Source organism: Salvelinus alpinus, chromosome 16 (genome assembly GCF_045679555.1).
Source record: "Salvelinus alpinus chromosome 16, SLU_Salpinus.1, whole genome shotgun sequence".
In the NCBI taxonomy this organism is placed as follows: Eukaryota; Metazoa; Chordata; class Actinopteri; order Salmoniformes; family Salmonidae; genus Salvelinus; species Salvelinus alpinus.
Window position 1 is genome coordinate 20910052 of NC_092101.1, and position 19968 is coordinate 20930019.

A 19968-nucleotide genomic window follows, 5' to 3' on the forward strand; every position below is an offset into this window, starting at 1 on the left:
TGCTGCTGGGCTGCTGGAACTCAACTCTCCTTGGCTCAAATACGCCACACGGCACTGGTCCCAAACCAAAGTCAATTATGGAGGGAATTGTACGATATTGATGTTTCAGAAGATCTGATGATGGTGGTGATGATCAGAATTTTTGATGAAAGGATATTTTTTAAGTGCATGTCAACGTTTCCATGACAGTTGACCTAATGAGGCAATCTACGACATAGTCATGTTTGTCATTGTCCCCCTGTAGAGGGATTTCTTTGTGTGGGAAATAAGTTCACTCTTTCATCCGGTGTGCCATGTTAATAGAGGGGGGAACAGGAGGGTGGGCGGGGGGTGTACTCTCAAGGGCGGTGACCTAGGATACCTGTGAGGACAGTGCTTGGGCCTGGGCTGACAAGAGGTTGGGATACGATTGGGGGCTTTACCCTATGCCTGAATGGATCTCTATTGCAAAGCTGCTGGGGGATAAACCATGTTCAGCAAGTTTTCTGTTCTCCCTCTTTTTTCGTGGACTTCATTTTTTTGCATGAACCGTTCACTTACAGCCGCTCTCCCACCAAGCAGAGCAGAGTAGAAAAACAGAGCACAGAGCATCTATTCATGCTGGGTCTCTTTATTGAAAGGGTTTAAGAGCATTCTGCTGACTCTCTTTTCTCTTCACTTTAGATGACACTGTGAGTGTATTCCTCGTCTTCCCGGCGCTCTCACACTGTGCGACATATATCGACGGGCTTAAGAGTTGTCAGAAAATACATTCGAGGGAGAGGGCCCTATAAAATCCGCGATGCGGACGGAATCACGGAATATGGACTTTAAAACGAAGTTCAACAATATAATTTTTTTTATTGAACCAAGTAGGAAATCTACTAAATGTATTATTTCAGTAATTTACAACAGATTATCATAAGACATGAACAAAATGCATCAGTGATTCTTATTTTCCTTCAGCTTTCTACAGCGGCAGTGTGGGAATGCCTCTGTCTGTGTGTGGATGTTTGTCTACCACTTTGTGTAGCTGTTAGCAATGAAGCTAATAATGTTAACTGTCTCTTGCTGGTGCGCACTGAATTATAGGGTATCTACACCCAATGATACAAATTTCTTTGATTTTTCCCCGACCTCAAAAGTGGTCTCCTGATGTGGTTTAAGCATTGTTGTGGACTTAGAACACACAATGTTGTTTTCTTTCTATTAAAAACGTGTGATTTTGAGAGAGAAACCCCCACCAAAAAACGGGGGGGAAAACTGAATTTGTGAGGGAAAATAAAACAGATTGTATTGAGCCCTAAAGAGGGAGAGAGAAGCAGAAAGACTGCAGGCCCCTTCAGAGGTGTGTGTGTCACAAGCCCAGACAGGGCTCCCTGTGAATTAGGAGGCTTGGCAACGAGCTGGGAACCATGAGGACACGTCAACATTTGGCCATTCTGCTGTGACCTAATATGACTCCAGCACCGTTCCGCTGCAGAAGTAGGGCAGGAATATCGCTCTCACCCAGTCTTATCTCAACAGGCAATATTGCACATGAGAATTTCCTTTTACTTCAGCCCTGATGGTTGCCACATAACTGTACTCCGAGGCGGTGTGATGTTTATTGATAAACATTGTCAAGGTTGTTGGAAGCTGTAGAAGAGGCTGTCTAATGGAACACGTATGGAACAAATAATACGTTCTCAATACTGTAACCTGGTTAAGTAAAGGTTGAATGTTGTGACATAAATGAAACGATGGTGAAGTACAGTAAACTGTTTCATTTGAGCTGTTCTGAGAACACTCAGTCTACAGGAAATAGACTACATATTTAACATTTCAGTGGGAAAATATTGAAACAAAGCAATTAGCTTACTCACTTCCTCAGAGAAATGGTGTGCATTTTTTCCAGTCATTTTTTAAGTTTGTATATTATGAAATTATGATTCTGAACATGTGTTACTGAAAGGATGCTTCTCCACTCCCCGACCACGCTGTTTCAATATCACTGGGAGATTTCAGTTACAAAATGATACTTGAGACTAAGGAACAAGCAGGTCAATTGAAGACTCAATAAAAGCAAACCTCATTACCAGAGTGGGATTCAGCCACAGTGAGGCTCAGTGGGTTGATCTTCAAAGAGCAGTCAGCCCACATCTCACTGAGTGGCAGCACAAGGCCTGATGGCTCCAGCACAGCTCTCAGGGCAGGGTTTTCTTCCTCAAAACACTTATGGAGGAGGAAGGGAGCTTAAAGAACAGGCTTTGTTCAAGGCTCAGAGCGGTGCCCTGTTGTGGCACGACAGGGATTAGGGAGATTAGCCCGCTAGTATGTTATGTAATTGAATGTAACTGTTAGGGAGAGAGGCGCTAGGGACATCACTGTCAGGATTTACTGCTGCTTGAAAAATCACCCAGCCACAGAGCGAGGGAGAGACAGAGATGGAGAGAGATGGAGATAGAGGGGGAGAAAGAGACAGAGATAGGGGATTGCTGTTGGCCCGTCATGATCAGGTCACTCAGTTATTTTACCTAGAATGGCGCGGCAGACGTAAAGCTCTTCCAATTTGGGTCAGAGTTAGTTTAATCTGGAAAACATTTAGTGGAAAGTCAACAGAAATGTATCCATTGCCAAGCTGGTCCTAATTATATTTTGTTTTTAAGCTGATCCTTCTGTTATGCCCTCTGAGATATAGAACCATGTTTATCTATTCAATCAATTTCTATGAATAGACACAAATTGTCATTTATTTTAATCAGCCACGTAAGCCTCCAACATTTCTCTATTTGAATCATTCAATGACCAGTATGGAAAACAACAATGTACTTTGATGCAGTGGTGGAAAAAGTACCCAATTGTCATAGTTGAGTAAAAGTAAAGATACCTCAATAGAAAATGACTTAAGTGAAAGTCACCCAGTAGAATACTACTTGAGTAAAAGTATTTGGTTTTAAATATACTTAGGTATCAAAAGTAAATGTAATTGATCAAATATACTTGAGTATCAAAAGTAAAAGTATAAATCATTTAACATTCCTTATATTAAGCAAACCAGATGGTACCATTACATATTTTTTTTCAAGAATAGCCAGGGGCACACTCCAACACTCAGACATAATTTACAAAAGAGGCATTTGTGTTTAGTGAGTCTGCCAGATCAGAGGCAGTAGGGATGACCAGGGATGTTCTCTTTGATAAGTGTGTGAATTGGATCATTTTCCTGTCCTGTTAAGCATTCGAAATGTAACGAGTACTTTTGGATGCCAGGGAAAATATAATGGAGTAAAAAGTACATTATTTGCTTTAGGAATGTAGTGAAGTAAAAAATATATAAATAGTAACGTAATGTACAGATACCCTCAAAAATTACATAAGTAGTACTTAAACTTTTTTTACTTAAGTACTTTAAACCACTGCTTTTATGTGCTTTAATCAACTAGAAAAGCACAGTAATACTATTGTAATTCTCTATTTTTATGTAATGCCTTGAGGCTTCTGGCCACAACATCCTGGCTGTTAAGAGGGTAAAAGAGGTCAGGGCAACTTAGGATAACTGTATTTATGATCATAGGAAATCTAACTGGTTGTTCAAGACATCGATCCACGTATGCAAGTTCTCATATGTTTACTGAATATTACAGCACCTGAACAGAGTTGCTACAGACCTACTTTTAAAGAGGCTAAACATTTTGTGAAAGGTTGTGCTTCTGGCACCAACAGCTTATCCGTTCATGACATTTTTCTCATTAGAGATGTTCGTAAAGTAAAATATGTTAGTAAGTGTCCCGTGTGGCTCAGTTGGTAGAGCATGGCGCTTGCAATGCCAGGGTTGTGGGTTTGATTCCCATTGGGGACCAGTACGAAAAAAGTCTGAAAATGTATTAAGTCACTGCTGTAAGTTGCTCTGGGAAAGAGCGTCTGCTAAATGACATAAATGTTAAACACCTTATACCTGCTCCTCAACCAGATTTACAGCACAGAGCCAGAGGCTGCAAGTGTTGCTAGCACTCATGGAAGAGAACTACATTCTCTTGACAGCAACCCATTTAGTTAGAGCTTCAATAAAACTCTCACACTTGCTTTTGAAAACCATATGACTTAACCGATCTTGATAAGGAAAGCTTCAAACTGGGACGTATAACTGTCAGCCAGTCTTGAAATTCACTTCTGACTTTAAATTATTGAAAGGCTCCATATCCTCCTCTTTTTGACTGATCAATTATTCATCCCATTTTAAAGTAGATTTACTTTGATTTGGGTCTCTCGCTCTCTCTCGGATCTGCGGTTCCCCTGACATAGAGGAGTGGCGAAAAAGACATAGAGAGAGACGGAAGACCTAGTTATTTTTCCCTGGATTCTCCAGGATTAGAACTGTGCTGTCACAGTAGAGAGCTGAACCCAAATTCAATGAATGTGATTAAAGCAGTGGAGAGGACAGGGGTGGAGAGGAGACAGGGACCCCGCCTGTCCACGGACCAGTCAACCGCAGACCAAGAAGGTTACTGAAGCCCCTAGCTCCTCAGGCATAATCAGCCTGGGTCCCTTTTTCCCCCTCATTCTAATCATAAATCACCTTACAAATATGATTTCTTTATGACACTACAATAAATTAACATCTTCTGTAGAAACAGGAAGATCTGTCACCTGTGCGTCTGTGGTCTGTTCTTCACCACAGTCAGTTTATTTCCCTGTCTTGTTTGGGTTATTCTCCGTCGAGCTGGGAGGAGGACCGTTCTGGGCTTAGTGTTGTCTGAGCCTGCATTGGCACACTCATTACACAGGCGGGTTTTAAATAGCTGTTGTCTGCTTTCCCAAATAGTTTTGTTGTGTTTAGCAGCGTGATAAACATCCATTATTAATCCAGCTATGAGTAGTTCTTCATAGGGTTCCCTGTGATGCGCTTTATGCCATTTTGCAGATGCCTTTCCAAGACTCCATGTTCTACTTTTCAGGCACAGTGTATCGTAATAGGGACATCAATATTGTATAGTCGTGTTCCGTTGTATTTGCATGAAGTCTAGGGGGCCTGTTCTGTCTAGTGCATACTGTACTTTCACTGTACAATGACTTAATGATTGTGTACATGGTGCACCTTCACAAGTAAAAACCTAAAAATGATGACTCGGACTGAGTGTAGCCTAAAAAAAGAATTGTCTAGTTTACAAAATGGCATTGTTTCTCTCTCACAGAGGCGGACATGCTTTGAAATGGGGCAGTTTTCAAAAGGAAAACGTCAGAATTCCATGAAAACATTTTGTAATCTGTCTCCACTTAAATAAAGACTATTGTAATGTAGAAACAGCTGGGATGGAACTAGTTTTCAGAGACTGTCCTTTTTATGTATTTGGATTGGGATGAGATTAGAATGAGATTAGAATGAGATGCGAGTCAAATGATCTCACCATCGTGCTGTTGCTTAACAGATCCATGCTATCAACATGATTGAAAACTATAATCCATATAGCTACTACAACAGGTCACACCAGTAGTGTGTGCTTAACTAAAAACTCTAGCTAATAAGAATAGTATTCTGAAGATACCACATTAGATAGCAGGGCAGTTGAGTTTTCAAATTAAGTAAAACAAGCAGTTTTTACACTAGGCCTATATACACTACATGACCAAATGTGGACACCAGCTTGTCGAACATCTCGTTCCAATAGCATGGACATCAATATGGAGTTGGTCCCCCCCTTTGCTGCTAGAACATCCTCCACTCGTCTGGGAAGGCTATCCGCTAGATGTTGGAACTTTGCTGTGGGGACTTGCTTCCATTCAGCCACAAGAGCATTAGAGAGGTCAGGCACTGATGTTGGGCGATTAGGCCTGGCTCGCAGTCAGTGTTCCAATTCATCCCAAAGCTGTTTGATAGGATTGAGGTCAGGGCTCTGTGCAGACCAGTCAAGTTCTTCCACACCGATCTTGACAAACCTTTTCTGTATGGACCTCGCTTTGTGCACGGGGGCATTGTCATGCTGAAACAGGAAAGGACCTTTCCCAAACTGTTGCCACAAAGTTGGAAGCATAGAATTGTCTAGCATTTCATTGTATGCTGTAGGGTTAAGATTTCCCTTCACTGGAACTAAGAGGCCTAGCCCGAGCCATGAAAAACAGCCCCAGACCATTATACCTCCCCCACCAAACTTTACAGTTGGCACTATGCATTCGGGCAGGTAGCGTTCTCCTGGTATCCGCCAAACCCAGATTCGTCCGTCGAACTGCCAGATGGTGAAGCGTGAATTATCACTCCAGAGAACGTGTTTCTACTGCTCCAGAGTCCAATGGCGGTGAGCTTTACATCACTCCAGTCGACACTTGGCATTGCGTATGGTGATCTTTGGCTTGTGTGTGGCTGTTCGGCCCTGGAAACCCATTTCATGAAGCTCCCAACAAACAGTTATTGTGCTGACGTTGCTTCCAGAGTCAGTTTGGAACTCGGTGAGTTTTGCAACCGAGGACAGACAATTTTTACACGCTACGCACTTCAGCACTCGGAGGTCCCATTCTGTGAGCTTGTGTGGCCTACCACTTCAGCGGCTGAGCCTTTGTTGCCGCTAGATGTTTCCATTTCACAATAACAGCACTTACATTTGACTGAGGCAGCTCTAGCAGGGCAAAGATGACTTGTTGGAAAGATGGCATCCTATGACGGTGCCACGTTGAAAGTCACTGAGCTCTTCAGTAAGACCATTCTACTCCCAATGTTTGTCAATGGAGATTGCATGTCGATTTTATACACCTGTCAGCAACGGGTGTGGCTGAAAGAGCCGTATCCACTAATTTGAAGGGGTGGCCACATACATTTGTGTATATATTGTATCTAAAGGTGTGTTTTTCCTGAGCACACTGCACATGTATCTGTGTGAGTACAGTATGTGTTGAAGAACCCTATCAACCCTATCTCTGGGTCACTGGAGCTAATGGGGTCTGCTGCTGTCATGTTCACGTGTGGAGGCATAACGTGTCCACATGCCTGCAGTCACAGTGTCTGCTCTACATGGGCCCCCTATGATATTTATTGATGGGCCGTGGCGCATTGGAATTTTCAGTCTTGCCACCGGCTGTTATATGAAGTCGGTTACAATGTTTTTTTTTTAGCTAGGCCTTCTTTGTGTGTCTGTAGGTTCATTGGGTTTGTGGTTTCTGATATCTACTGCAAGGGAAAGACCAGGATAACATCTGAATCAAGTGCCATAAAACCAATTTTATATGTGTCCAACTGTAACAAACTGGAACTATGAATGGAAATGATCCAACAGCACCACTAGAAAGTTCTGTCATGATGTCATGCATATGGTTTTATATTATTACTCATTGCTTACTGAGTGAATAACAGCATCTGTGACTCAAGCCGCTCAATGGGTCCTTTAGGGGGCATTTGATCCCAGTAACCGGTTGGTTAGTCCGATGCGAGTTTCGATGGATGTCGTGCGGCGCTTTTGGTGGCATCATCCTCTATGTCAGCAAAACAAAGGGGTTGATTGTTGACTTCAGGAAACATCAATGGAACTGCAGTAGAGAGAGCCAGCAGTTTTAAGTTCCTGGGCGTCCACATCACCAAGGACTTGTCATGGACTAACAACATCACCACTCTTGTCAAGAGGGCGCAACAGCGTCTACTTCCTAAGGCGGCCGAAGAAATTCGGCATGCCATCCCGGTCCTCTCCAAATACTACTGCTGCACCATCGAGAGCATCCTGACCTGGTGCGGGAATGGGACCACGAGCGCAAGGCCCTCCAGCGGGTGGTAAAGATGGCCCAGTACATCACTTGGACCGTGTCCCCACCCATCCGGGGCATCTATTTGAAACAGTGCCTGAGGAAGGCCCTCAGCATCATCAAAGACCTAAGGATGAGGTCTGATACCAACAGTCTCAGAGACAGTTTCTATTTACAAGCCATCAGACTGCTGAGCACTTGAACTGGACTGACCACCTGCACTGATTCTCCACACCTTAGCACACATGCACTCACACACACACACACACACACACACACACACACACACACACACACACACACACACACACACACACACACACACACACACACACACACACACACAGATATACACTGATCTAAACACACACACGCTACACACAGATATACACTGATCCAAACACACACACGCTACACACAGATATACACTGATCCAAACACACACACGCTACACACAGATATACACTGATCCAAACACACACACACGCTACACACAGATATACACTGATCTAAACACACACACGCTACACACAGATATACACTGATCCAAACACACACACGCTACACACAGATATACACTGATCTAAACACACACACACGCTACACACAGATATACACTGATCCAAACACACACACGCTACACAAACATTCATGCTACATTACAACTAAATACTGCACAATTTAAACACTTGCCCACCAATCCCCCATTCCCCATAACACGTGTAAATATTGGACTATAAATTGTGCCTTCCTGTATTATACTGTACTTATGCTAAAATGTTTTCTATTCTACTGAGCCATTTACTTTATGTTCATATTGTTATATTTTAAGATTTCTTATTGTTGTTGCATTGTTGTGAAGGAACCTGCTAGTAACCATTTAGTTGGATGGTGTCCTGTATACCATGTGTATCCTGTACATACGACTAATAAAACTTGAAAGTTATTCATGTCAGCCGTGTCATAATGTGGAGTGGCCCCTGGCGATGCTGTCTCAATGTCAGTGTGCATGGCCTCAAATCGTTTTAGTCCCGAGGTCATGCCCTGTCTGACCTGGCCATTGAGTTGGGGCTGAAGCATGAGCTCGACTTAAGCAGAGCTCAGTGTGGAGGTCAGTGTCTCTCAGGCCTGGGACTGTAGAGTCAATAGGAGGCTATGGGAGTCTATGAGACGGCACATATTCTCAAGGTCAAGGAGGCTTGGGCACTTTGATCCTATAAATCGAAGGCCCATTGTTTTGTGCTTAACAAGGTCAGAGCTCAAACTTTTTGCTCTGCTGTGAGATTCAGCAATGCATTACTGAGGACACCTGACCAATCATGCTGTTCTGAGCCATGTGGCGACACAAAATCATTAGTCTATGATCCAGTTTAATGAACAACAAATGGATCATTGATCATGTAGTCATAGTTTGTAGTATATGTAGTCTACTCTGTAGCCTAGACAACAAGCCAAGATAAACACACTGTCTGTCAGCGAGAGAGACAGAGAGCTGAGAGGGAGCCGGGAGAGCTGACAGGGAGCTGGAAAAGGGAGAGCGGGAGTTGGGAAAGGGAGAGCGGGAGCTGGGAAAGGGAGAGAGAGCTGGGGGGAGAGAGAGGGCTGGGGGAGAGAGAGAACTGGGAGAGAGAGAGAGCTGGGCGAGAGAGAGAGAGAGAGAGAGAGAGCTGGGAGAGAGAGAGAGAGCTGGGAGAGAGAGAGAGAGCTGGGGAGAGGGAAAGTAGAACGTGTTGAAACACTATTGATTTTGAGACGTGACTCCCCTGTGTCATTTTCTGTTATGCTGCACCAATCAATGTAGCTAATGTATGATGTCTTTGTTTCAAAGAGCCCTACTAGCACACCTGCGATCAGAACCGGGCTGGCAGGGTTGTCAGTTTCAATATCAGGCTGAAGCATTGGTCTTGTTCCCACGCTGGCGGCCTAACAACTTAACCGTGGTGGTGGTCTCAGCTGCAGTCTGCAGTGTCGGCGCCTCAACCTGCTTGCAGAACATGACTTTCAGTCTTCAGTCAGTCTGTCAGCATGTGTGCAAACCAGGGAATTCCTAGCCTGCTCACCTCTCTCTCTTTCTCAGTATGAGCACGCCAGGGGAGGGTTGGAGAGGACAGATTAAAAGTAAGTTCTTTGAAGTGAGACACGGACTGAAAAAAATGTCATATTGCATTTACAGGAAAGTAAGCTTATCAGGGGTTTCACCTTGACCTGTATTGTCGCTTTAAACTGTGTCATTATGAATCTGGATTCTCTCTTTTTGAATCTTTCGTCATGACATGGGTTGCTCCAGTCATCCATGGATCTGAAACTTATGTATGGCAACGGAAATGCACAACTCCCTCCCACAAACAAACATAAATATCACTGATTCAGTCATGACTGAAATATAAACTGAAATAGCCTATACATTTGTATTCAATCCCAATGTCACAGTTTACAGGAATACTGAAACGGTTAAGATCAAATAAAATTGTATTTGTCACATGCGCCGAATACAACAGCTGTAGACTTTACAGTGAAATGCTTACTTACAAGCCCTTAACCAACAATGCAGTTTTAAGAAAAGTAACCGAAAATAAATAAGAAAAAAAAGTAACAAATAATTAAAAAGCAGCAGTAACATAACAGTAGCGAGGCTATATACAGGCGGTACCGGTACAGAGTCAATGTGCGGGGGTTACCGGTTAGTCAAGGTAATTGAGGTAATATGTACATGTAGGTAGTATAATAGATAATAAACAGAGAGTAGCAGCAGCGTAAAAGGGGGAGCAATGCAAATAGTCTGGGTTAGAGGTCGACAGATTATGATTTTTCAACGTCTATACCGATACTGATTATTGGAGGACCAAAAAAAGCCGATACTGATTAATCGGCCGATTTTTATATATTTATTTGTAATAATGACAATTACAACAATACTGAATGAACAATGAACATTTTTATTTTAACTTAATAGATAAATAATATCAATTTAGTCTCAAATGAATAATGAAACATGTTCAATTTGGTTTAAATAATGCAAAAACAAAGTGTTGGAGAAGAAAGTAAAAGTGCAATATGTGCCATGTAAGAAAGCTAACGTTTAAGTTCCTTGCTCCGAACATGAGAACATATGAAAGCAAGTGGTTCATTTTAACATGAGTCTTCAATATTCCCAGGTAAGAAGTTTTAGGTTATAGGAATTATAGGACTATTTCTCTCTATATAATTTGTATTTCATATACCTTTTGACTATTGGATGTTCTTATAGGCACTTTAGTATTGCCAGCCTAATCTCGGGAGATGATCGGCTTGAAATCATAAACAGCGCTGTGTTTCAAGCATTATGAAGAGCTGCTGGCAAATGCAGGAAAGTGCTGTTTGAATGAATGCTTACAAGCCTGCTGCAGCCTACCACCACTCAGTCAGACTGCTATATCAAATCAGATTTAATTATAATATAACAAACACACAGAAATACGAGCCTTAGGTCATTATTATGGTTAAATCCAGAAACGATCATTTCGAAAACAAAACGTTTATTCTTTCAGTGAAATACGGAACTGGTCCGTATTTTATCGAACGGGTGGCATTCCTAAGTCTAAATATTGCTGTTACATTGCACAACCTTCAATGTTATGTCATAATTATGTAAAATTTTGGCAAATTAATTACGGTCTTTGTTAGGAAGAAATGGTCTTCACACAGTTCGCAACGAGCCAGGCGGCCCAAACTGCTGCATATACCCTGACTCTGCTTGCACAGAATGCAAGAGAGGTGACACAATTTCCCTAGTTAATATTGCCTGCTAACATACATTTATTTTAACTAAATATGCAGGTTTAAAAAAATATACTTTTGTATTGATTTTAAGAAAGGCATTGATGTTTATGGTTAGGTACATTGGTGCAACGACAGTGCTTTTTACGCGAATGCGCTTGTTAAATCATCACCCGTTTGGCGAAGTAGGCTGTAATTCGATGATAAATTAACAGGCACCGCATTGATTATTTGCAACGCAGGACAAGTTAGTTGAACTAGTAATATCATCAACCATGTGTAGTTAACTAGTGATTATGTTAAGATTGATTGTTTTTTATAAGATAAGTTTAATGCTAGCTAGCAACTTACCTTGGCACATTAATGCACTCGTGTAACAGGTGGTCAGCCTGCCACGCAGTCTCCTTGTGGAGAGCATTGTAATCGGCGTCCAAAAATGCTGATTACCGATTGTTATGAAAACTTGAAATCGGCCCTAATTAATCGGCCATGCCGATTAATCGGTCAACCTCTAGTCTGGGTAGCCTTAAGATGAGCTGTTCAGGAGTCTTATGGCTTGGGGGTAGAAGCTGTTAAGAAGTCTTTTGGACCTAGACTTGACGCTCAGGAACCGCTTGCCGTGCGGTAGCAGAGAGAACATTCTGTGACTAGGGTGGCTGGAGTCTTTGACAATTTTTAGGGCCTTCTTCTGACACTGCCTGGTATAAAGGTCCTGGATGGCAGGAAGCTTGGCCCCAGGGATGTACTGGCCCGTACGCACTACCCTCTGTAGTACCTTGCGGTCGGAGGCTGAGCGGTTGCCATACCAGGCAGTGATGCAACCAGTCAGGATGCTCTCGACGGTGCAGCTGTAGAACCTTTTAAGGATCTGAGGACACATGCCAAATCTTTTCAGTCTCCTGAGGGGGAATAGGCTTTGTCGTGCCCTCTTCACACCTGTCTTGGTGTGTTTGGACCATGATAGTTTGTTGGTGATGTGGACACCAAGGAACTTGAAGCTCTCAACCTGCACCACTACAGCCCCGTCGATGAGAATGGGGGCGTGCTCGGTCCTCCTTTTCCTGTTGCTGTGATTTCTTGAACGGTTCAGGAATCTTGTTATTTCTTGCAATTAGAAAACCCCCCTCCATCACTCCCACGCTCCTAAATTATCCTTTTTAACATTGAAAGGACTTTCTTTGATGTTGAGGCAATACTACATTATCAGTTACTCTCTCAGGATGTCTGTTACTGAACAGTCCTTTGCCAAGCCTAGAGAGCCAGACGCCCACATGTTCAACCATCCTATATACACAGAGACATGGATGGTCATTACTTGCACTCTCTTTTCCCATGTTAGGGGCTCTCTTGGGATGTGTTGAAGGCACACAGATGCCCCCTGTGGCTCCTTTATCTCTGACATAAGGCTGTCTCAAAGCAGCTCAGACGCACAATTGCTTGTGCTGCTTGAACTGAAAGCAGATCCAGGGTATAGATCCGTCAACATAAGGCAACTTATTGTTAATGGCATGCAGTGGAGTTAATTGTTTATTTGCCACTTCTTTACAATTAATAGCAGAGAATTATGCACCCTCACTACTCACACTGAGACTGATTTAATGTTGTTTTCTCATTCAGCTTCAGACTTCAGTCTTTTCTAAGAAGAAGAAGTGCCATGGACAATGGCCCTTTGTATCAATCCCCTGTAGGAGAGAATGAACATTATCCGTTGGGTGATCTGTTCATCAACACTAATAAACAACTTTGAAGAGGAAATTGCAGATGGGTTTTCCCCAGTATTGAACTGTGTCGTATTAAGATGTGAATGTGGCAAAACTCGTACCGACACATCACAAAACATTGTTTGTTAGATCATCATTTCAAAGGTCAGGGGGTTTCCTTTCAGTTGACGGAGCACCTCCATAGTTGTCAGCCTCCATGAGGGAGATCGACAGAAGGGAGATCGACAGAGCCGGCACAAGGAGCTAACCCAAATATTGCAGTGAGTCTTCCCTCTGTAGCTTGTTGCCTCTGTTTGAGTGTCCCCTCGCCTCACTATTGTCATTGTGCGTGGCTGAGGGCTGACTCAGCAATTGTGCAGCGACTAGGCAGGATGACTCACTGCTGGAAGTCAACTACATGTCCCCTTTGACCCACTTAACATGCACAGCCCTACCTTCCAAGGCCCTGCTGGAAACACGCCAACACACTTTCCCTAACTAGCTCTGTTATTAGTCAGTAATGGAGCCAACCGTTATTGACATTCAGAATCGCACAGGCACATTCCTGTAATAGAGAAGTGTGAGAGTGGTGCACTCTTGGGGTTATGATTGTTGGTTTGTTCTTGAGGGGAATGATATCGTTTAACATCATAATAAGGAATGCCTCTGAAACTAGTGGAATTGAGTTTATGGTCTGGAGGAGACAGACATTGCAGACACTTTCGTGAATGGTCAGTGTCTAGCCAGTCACACCCTCGTCACTTTCTTTCTAAATCTGGTTCCCTTCTCTGCAGTATTGTGCCTCTTTGTAGGTGGAGTTGGCCGGAAGTGTGGTTGGAAGGCCTTTTTGGTACTAGCAGAGAGCATTTTTCAGATTGTTGGCAACAGGCTATTTTAGTATTCTACTACCATTCGCATTGAAACGAGAGAGAGAAAAGGGGAGGGAGGGGCAGAGAGAGAGATTTTGTTCAATTTTAATCCAGAGCCTCTGGCGATTGGTGCAGTTACAGTGCAGGATGGTGTGGGGAGGGAGGGATTATTGTCATGAAAGCTTAGAAAGGCATAAATTCAGAGTTTAATAACTTCTCCATGGCACTTGCCTGGATAAAGAGAATATGAAGAAAAAAAATCTCTTCAGTTTAAGTTTATGTCATAATATCGTACCTACAATATTCACAATGCAAAATAGAATAAAGCTATACCAACCTTCCTGATGGCAGAGTTGGTAGATTCTGTAGAAGTCATTTGGAAGCTCCACCACTTAGATTTATTTTGTTAACTGTAAGAATACTTTTTCTCCTCTCTGTGTATGCTTGGGTCGGGACACGTGCATCTGACCACAACTCCACCATTCTCTCATCCGCTAGAAAGACCAAACCCCTCCCAATTCCTCTCTCCTTGAAAAAAGATTGGCAAATAAATTACATTTTCTGTTTAAGACAAAATAAAAAATGGTATCCGAGCAACGAGCAGGAATAAAAGCACATCTCCCTGGGCTCTGCAATAACAAAATTATTCAATTACTGCATAAATACAGCTGTTAAGGCCATGCCTTTCCTCTGTGTCTTTCCTCTCTGTGTGCAGGGCCCTAGACTAAAGTTATTTCTGGCCACTCTGACTCCAGTAGCCACCAGTATATCCCTTTAAAAAAAACATGTAAAATGTTCATCTTCACATCGGGCTGGGCGATATGGCCTAAAACTCATATCTCTATTTTTTTTCGAACTTATGGGCGATTCACAATATATATCTAGATTTAAAAAATAATGTTTTCTCTAAATAAACGTTGTACAATTAAAGGTCAAATACACTGGATTTAAAATAGTCAGCAATAATATAATGAATTTAGAGCTTGTGTAATTAAACCTAGGCGGAATATAGGCCTTCCACAACCATAAGACTCACTAATAATGTAATGTAAATTATACCTAGGCTGAATTTATGCCTTCCACCATCCCAACCGTGAAGCACGGGGGTGGCGGCATCATGTTGTGGGGGTGCTTTGCTGCAGGAGGGTCTGGTGCACTTTGCAAAATAGATGGCATCATGAGGCCGGAAAATTATGCAACATCTCAAGACATCAGTCAGGAAGTTAAAGCTTGTTCGCAAATGGGTCTTCCAAATGAACAATGACCCCAAGCATACTTCCAAAGTCGTGGCAAAATGGCTTAAGGACAACAAAGTCAAGGTATTGGAGTGGCCATCACAAAGCCCTGACCTCAATCCCGTAGAAAATTTGTGGGTAGAACTGAACAAGCGTGTGCGAGCAAGGAGGCCTACAAACCTGACTCAGTTACACCAGCTCTGTCAGGAGGAATGGGCCAAAATTCACCCAACTTATTGTGGGAAGCTTGTGGAAGGCTACCTGAAATGTTTGACCCAAGTTAAACAATTTAAAGGCAATGCTACCAAATACTAATTGAGTGTATTCAAACTTCTGACCCACTGGGAATGTGATGAAAGAAATAAAAGCTGAAATAAATCATTCTCTCTACTATTATTCTGACATTTCACATTCTTAAAATAAAGTGGTGATCCTAGCTGACCTAACACAGGGAATTTTTACTTGGATTAAATGTCAGGAATTGTGAAAAACTGAGTTTAAATGTATTTGGCTAAAGTGTATGTAAACTTCCGACTTCAACTGTAAGTATTCAGACCCTTTGCCATGAGACTCGAAATTGAGCTCCGGTGCATCCTGTTTCCATTGATCATCCTTGAGATGTTTCTACAACTTGATTGGAGTCCACCTGTGGTAAATTCAATTGATTGGACATGATTTGGAAAGGCACACACCTGTCTATATAAGGTCCCACCGTTGACAGTGCATGTGAGAGCAAGAACCAAGGCATAAGGTTGAAAGAATTGTCCGTAGAGCTCCGAGACAGGATTGTGTCGAGGCACAGATCTGGGGATGGGTACCAAAACATTTCTGCAGCATTGAAGGTCCCCAAGAACACAGTGGCCTCCATCATTCTTAAATGGAAGAAGTTTGTAACCACCAAGACTCTTCCTAGAGCTGGCCGCATGGCCAAACTGAGCAATCGGGGGAGAAGGGCCTTGGTCAGGGAGGTGACCAAGAACCCGATGGTCACTCTGGCAGAGCTCCAGCGTTCTTCTGTGGAGGTGGTAGAACCTTCCAGAAGGACAACCATCTCTGCAACACTCCAACAATCAGGCTTTTATGGTAGTGGCCAGACGGATGCCACTCCTCAGTAAAAGGCACAGGCTGACAGGCTGCTTGGAGTTTGCCAAAAGGCACCTAAAGAACTCTCAGACCATGAGACACAAGATTCTCTGGTCTAATGAAACCAAGATTGAACTCTTTGGCCTGAGTGCCAAGCGTCATGTCTTGAGAAAACCTGGCAGCATCCCTACGGTAAAGCATGGTGGTGGGAGCATCATGCTGTGGGTATGTTTTTCAGCGGCAGGGACTGGGAGACTAGTCAGGATCAAGGCAAAGATAAATAGAGCAAAGTACAGAGAGATCCTTGATGAAAATCTGCTCCAGAGCGCTCAGGACCTCAGACTGGGGTGAAGGTTCACCTTCAAACAGGACAATGACCCTAAGCACACAGCCAAGACAATGCAGGAGTGGCTTCGGGACAAGTCTCTGAATATCCTAGAGTGGCCCAGCCAGAGCCTGGATTTGAACCCGATCTAACATCTCTGTAGAGACCTGAAAATAGCTGCGCAGCGACGCTCCCCATCCAACCTGACAGAGCTTGAGAGGATCTGCAGAGAAGAATGGGAGAAACTCCCCAAATAAAGTTGTCAAGCTTGTAGCGTCATACCTAAGAAGACTCGAGGATTATTCGCTGCCAAAGGTATTTCAACAATGTACTGAGTAAAGGGTCTGAATACTTATCTGAATGTGATTTTTTTTTTAATGTACTTTTGCAAACATTTCAAAAAATCTGTTTTTGCTTTGTCATTACAATGTATTGTGTATAGATTGATGAGGGGGAAAAAACGATTTAATCAATTTTAGAAGAAGGCTGTAACGTAACAAAATGCGGAAAAAGTCAAAGGGTCTGAATAATTTCAGAATGCACTGTATGTGTATATATATGTGTGTATTTATGGTTATGTATGTATAGATTTTTTCTGCTCCAGGGATATAATTATTGTTTGGATAACCTTATTTACTATTATTATAGATTTTTATCAAATAATGTTTCACTCTTTATGCAATGCAAACTGCATAGAACACCAGAAGAAGAATGATCAATTAATTATCACAGTTAATTATTGTAATATTTTGTTGATGTGTCAATTAATCCCATAAGGGATGGGTTGCCAAGTGGCGATTTGACACAAAAATAAAATGTAATTCATTCATACAGAATAATACTCTGAAACCAGGTTGAATTGTCGTACCCCATCCTAACTCCAAATATTAGCTTGTTTTCTCCAATGTTTGTAAACAAAGCGTAAACAGCAACTGTATATCCTAAAAACATGGTTAAAACTATAATTTTGATATCGTGGTTAGTCAGTCCTTGCATCCATAGCATAGTCTATGGATTTGATAGTGGTTGAGTGCTGGCAACAATTTAATTATGTTTTTTGTGGTTGCATTTCTCAAGCCCCATCCCTCAGCTTTTTACTGAAACTGTGGCGGGGAGGTCACTTTGTTGATGTTTTAATCAAGGATTGCTGCTTTAAACACCTTTTTAAAAGAGTAATAGTGTTATAATATGGTGCGATCCTCTAGTGAGTGAGTTACTTTTGCGCCATTAATATCAAGCAAGCTTCAGAAGTCGAGAACAAAATTCTCATTATTGCAAACAAAAATGATGATATTGAAAGCAAAACATAAACCCAAAAGTATTGATTGGAAAACGAAATATTACAAGGAAATCATTTCAAAATGCGAGAAGAAATTAATTGTAAATGGATGCCAAATTTTTTTTTCAGTGAAATAAATATTATGTTACGCTGGCCTTTGTTTTGGATGCCTTTTTTTGCAGTTGCAAGTTTTGGCAGGTTCATTCCAGCAACATATCACCCTGCATCCCACTGCTGGATTGCCTATGAAGCTAAGCAGGGTTGGTCCTGGTCTGTCCCTGGATGGGAGACCAGATGTAGCTGGAAGTGGTAAAAAATAAACATGGGAAAAATAAATGTCACATGAAAAGTTAACATGTGAAACTTCACATGTCTGAAAACCTTGTGTCTGGTTCTTGGGGGGGGGATCATAAAATAAATAGACATTCACGTGGAATTTTTCAGATGTGATTTGTTCACACGTGTCTGAAAACCAAGTGTTTTTTGTTGTAAGGGATACCATTGAGTGGCCAGACTGAGCTAGGTGCACAGAGCAGATCTCTCAGCAGGCCTCTGCGCTGAGCTGCCTTCAGACCCAGGCTCTGATCAGAGATCTGCAGTCTGTTTGCAATAGGGAACTCATTCATCACTTCTGTTTATCAATAACATTCTCATCGTCAGAGCGTAAACAGATCTAAAGTCGAGGCAACCTTTTGATTTTGATTGTAGGAAAATCAGAGCATTCCATTGGAGCAGGTCCAGGCCTAATATGGAAAGGCAAGAGGAGAGCGAGGGCCTGCTTCTCAACTCCTTCCCTCTGCGCAGCTTTTTCATCCTCGTGTTACTGTAGTAAACACGCCTTAAGGCAGCACTTGTTTTGCGGCTAGGTTAATGGGTACATTTCAATGAAGGCGTCTGTTTGGTCTCAGACCTCTATTCACCTGTGTATTGGGGTGGGGTTGGGCTGAAGAGACGCTGGAGCACAGGTGAAAGAGGGACAGGTTTGTGTGGCTAGAGACTACCATTAGGGGCCTGTAAAAGTCTGGTTTGCACAGATGGAGGCTATAGCTAGGGGGTATGTGGATGGAAAGAGCTAAGAAAACATAAGAACATCATAAAAGTGGAGGCAGGGATAAGTGGAAAAGAGCGATCTACCCTAAAGATCAGAAATGCACCCCTTTAACTCCAGTTAACATGTTTGGAGTTCACTCTAAACATCTTGGGAATATTTCAAAAATATGAACTAACCTCAGTGAAATCCTAATTAGTGTTTACTTTTGCCGCAGGAGTGGTTGGTGGAGATTCCAGCTTAATGTGTTTAATGGGAGCAATTCTACATGGGCCAGGGAGGAGAACATCCATGGTTAGGAGTCTTGTATGTCTGGGCTAGACTGTTAAATAAGCCTCCAATTGAGAAGTATAGCACACATTGAAAATGGATTTGGCCTTGGCCTCAAACTGTTACAATATCTTCAGGCTTTTCCCTGTAAACGTTTTGTGGTGTTATCATTTGGCTAAAACACATGATTTATGAATGCCTGAAATGGAAGCTAACTTCTCTTCATTTTGACAGGAGAGATGCAGCTCTACTTTAAACGTTCAGTTCAAAACCCAAACGTTATGTCGATGTTATATAGATGTACTGAGAGATTGTTGTACCCGTGGCAGTGTTGAATTGCCTTCTCTTTTTGGAAATTCATAAAGCCCTCATCAGATTGTCTGTCTTGTTTCCAGGCCTCTGGTTTCTATCAGGAGAGTTTCTCTTTGTTAGCTTTGGAACGTAACTCTATCACTTCTCCATGATCCCTCTTCCGCCTCTGATTGTAGATGTGTGTATGTGTGCTTTGCATTCAACAAGCCAAGACAAGGGACTCTGAACCCCGGAATTACAGCTGACTGTTTTCTTTGAACCCTGTTCAGATATAAAGTTGACATAAGCGGACATGAAAACACAATTTGCCCTGCTGTTAGTTTAAAATAGAAGGTATAAGTCTGGCTTCCTCTTCTCAGTGGAGTCACTGCTTTCAATATATTGGTTTTTACAACTGTCCCGAAACGG

The 19968-nt window shown here is 42.4% G+C and overlaps 1 protein-coding gene across 8 annotated transcripts in view; it reads left to right on the forward strand.

Annotated features, from left to right (window-relative positions):
* Positions 1-19968, forward strand: part of LOC139541103 (nuclear factor 1 C-type-like) — a 117616-nt gene that overhangs the window by 9695 nt on the left and 87953 nt on the right. The window lies entirely within an intron of this gene.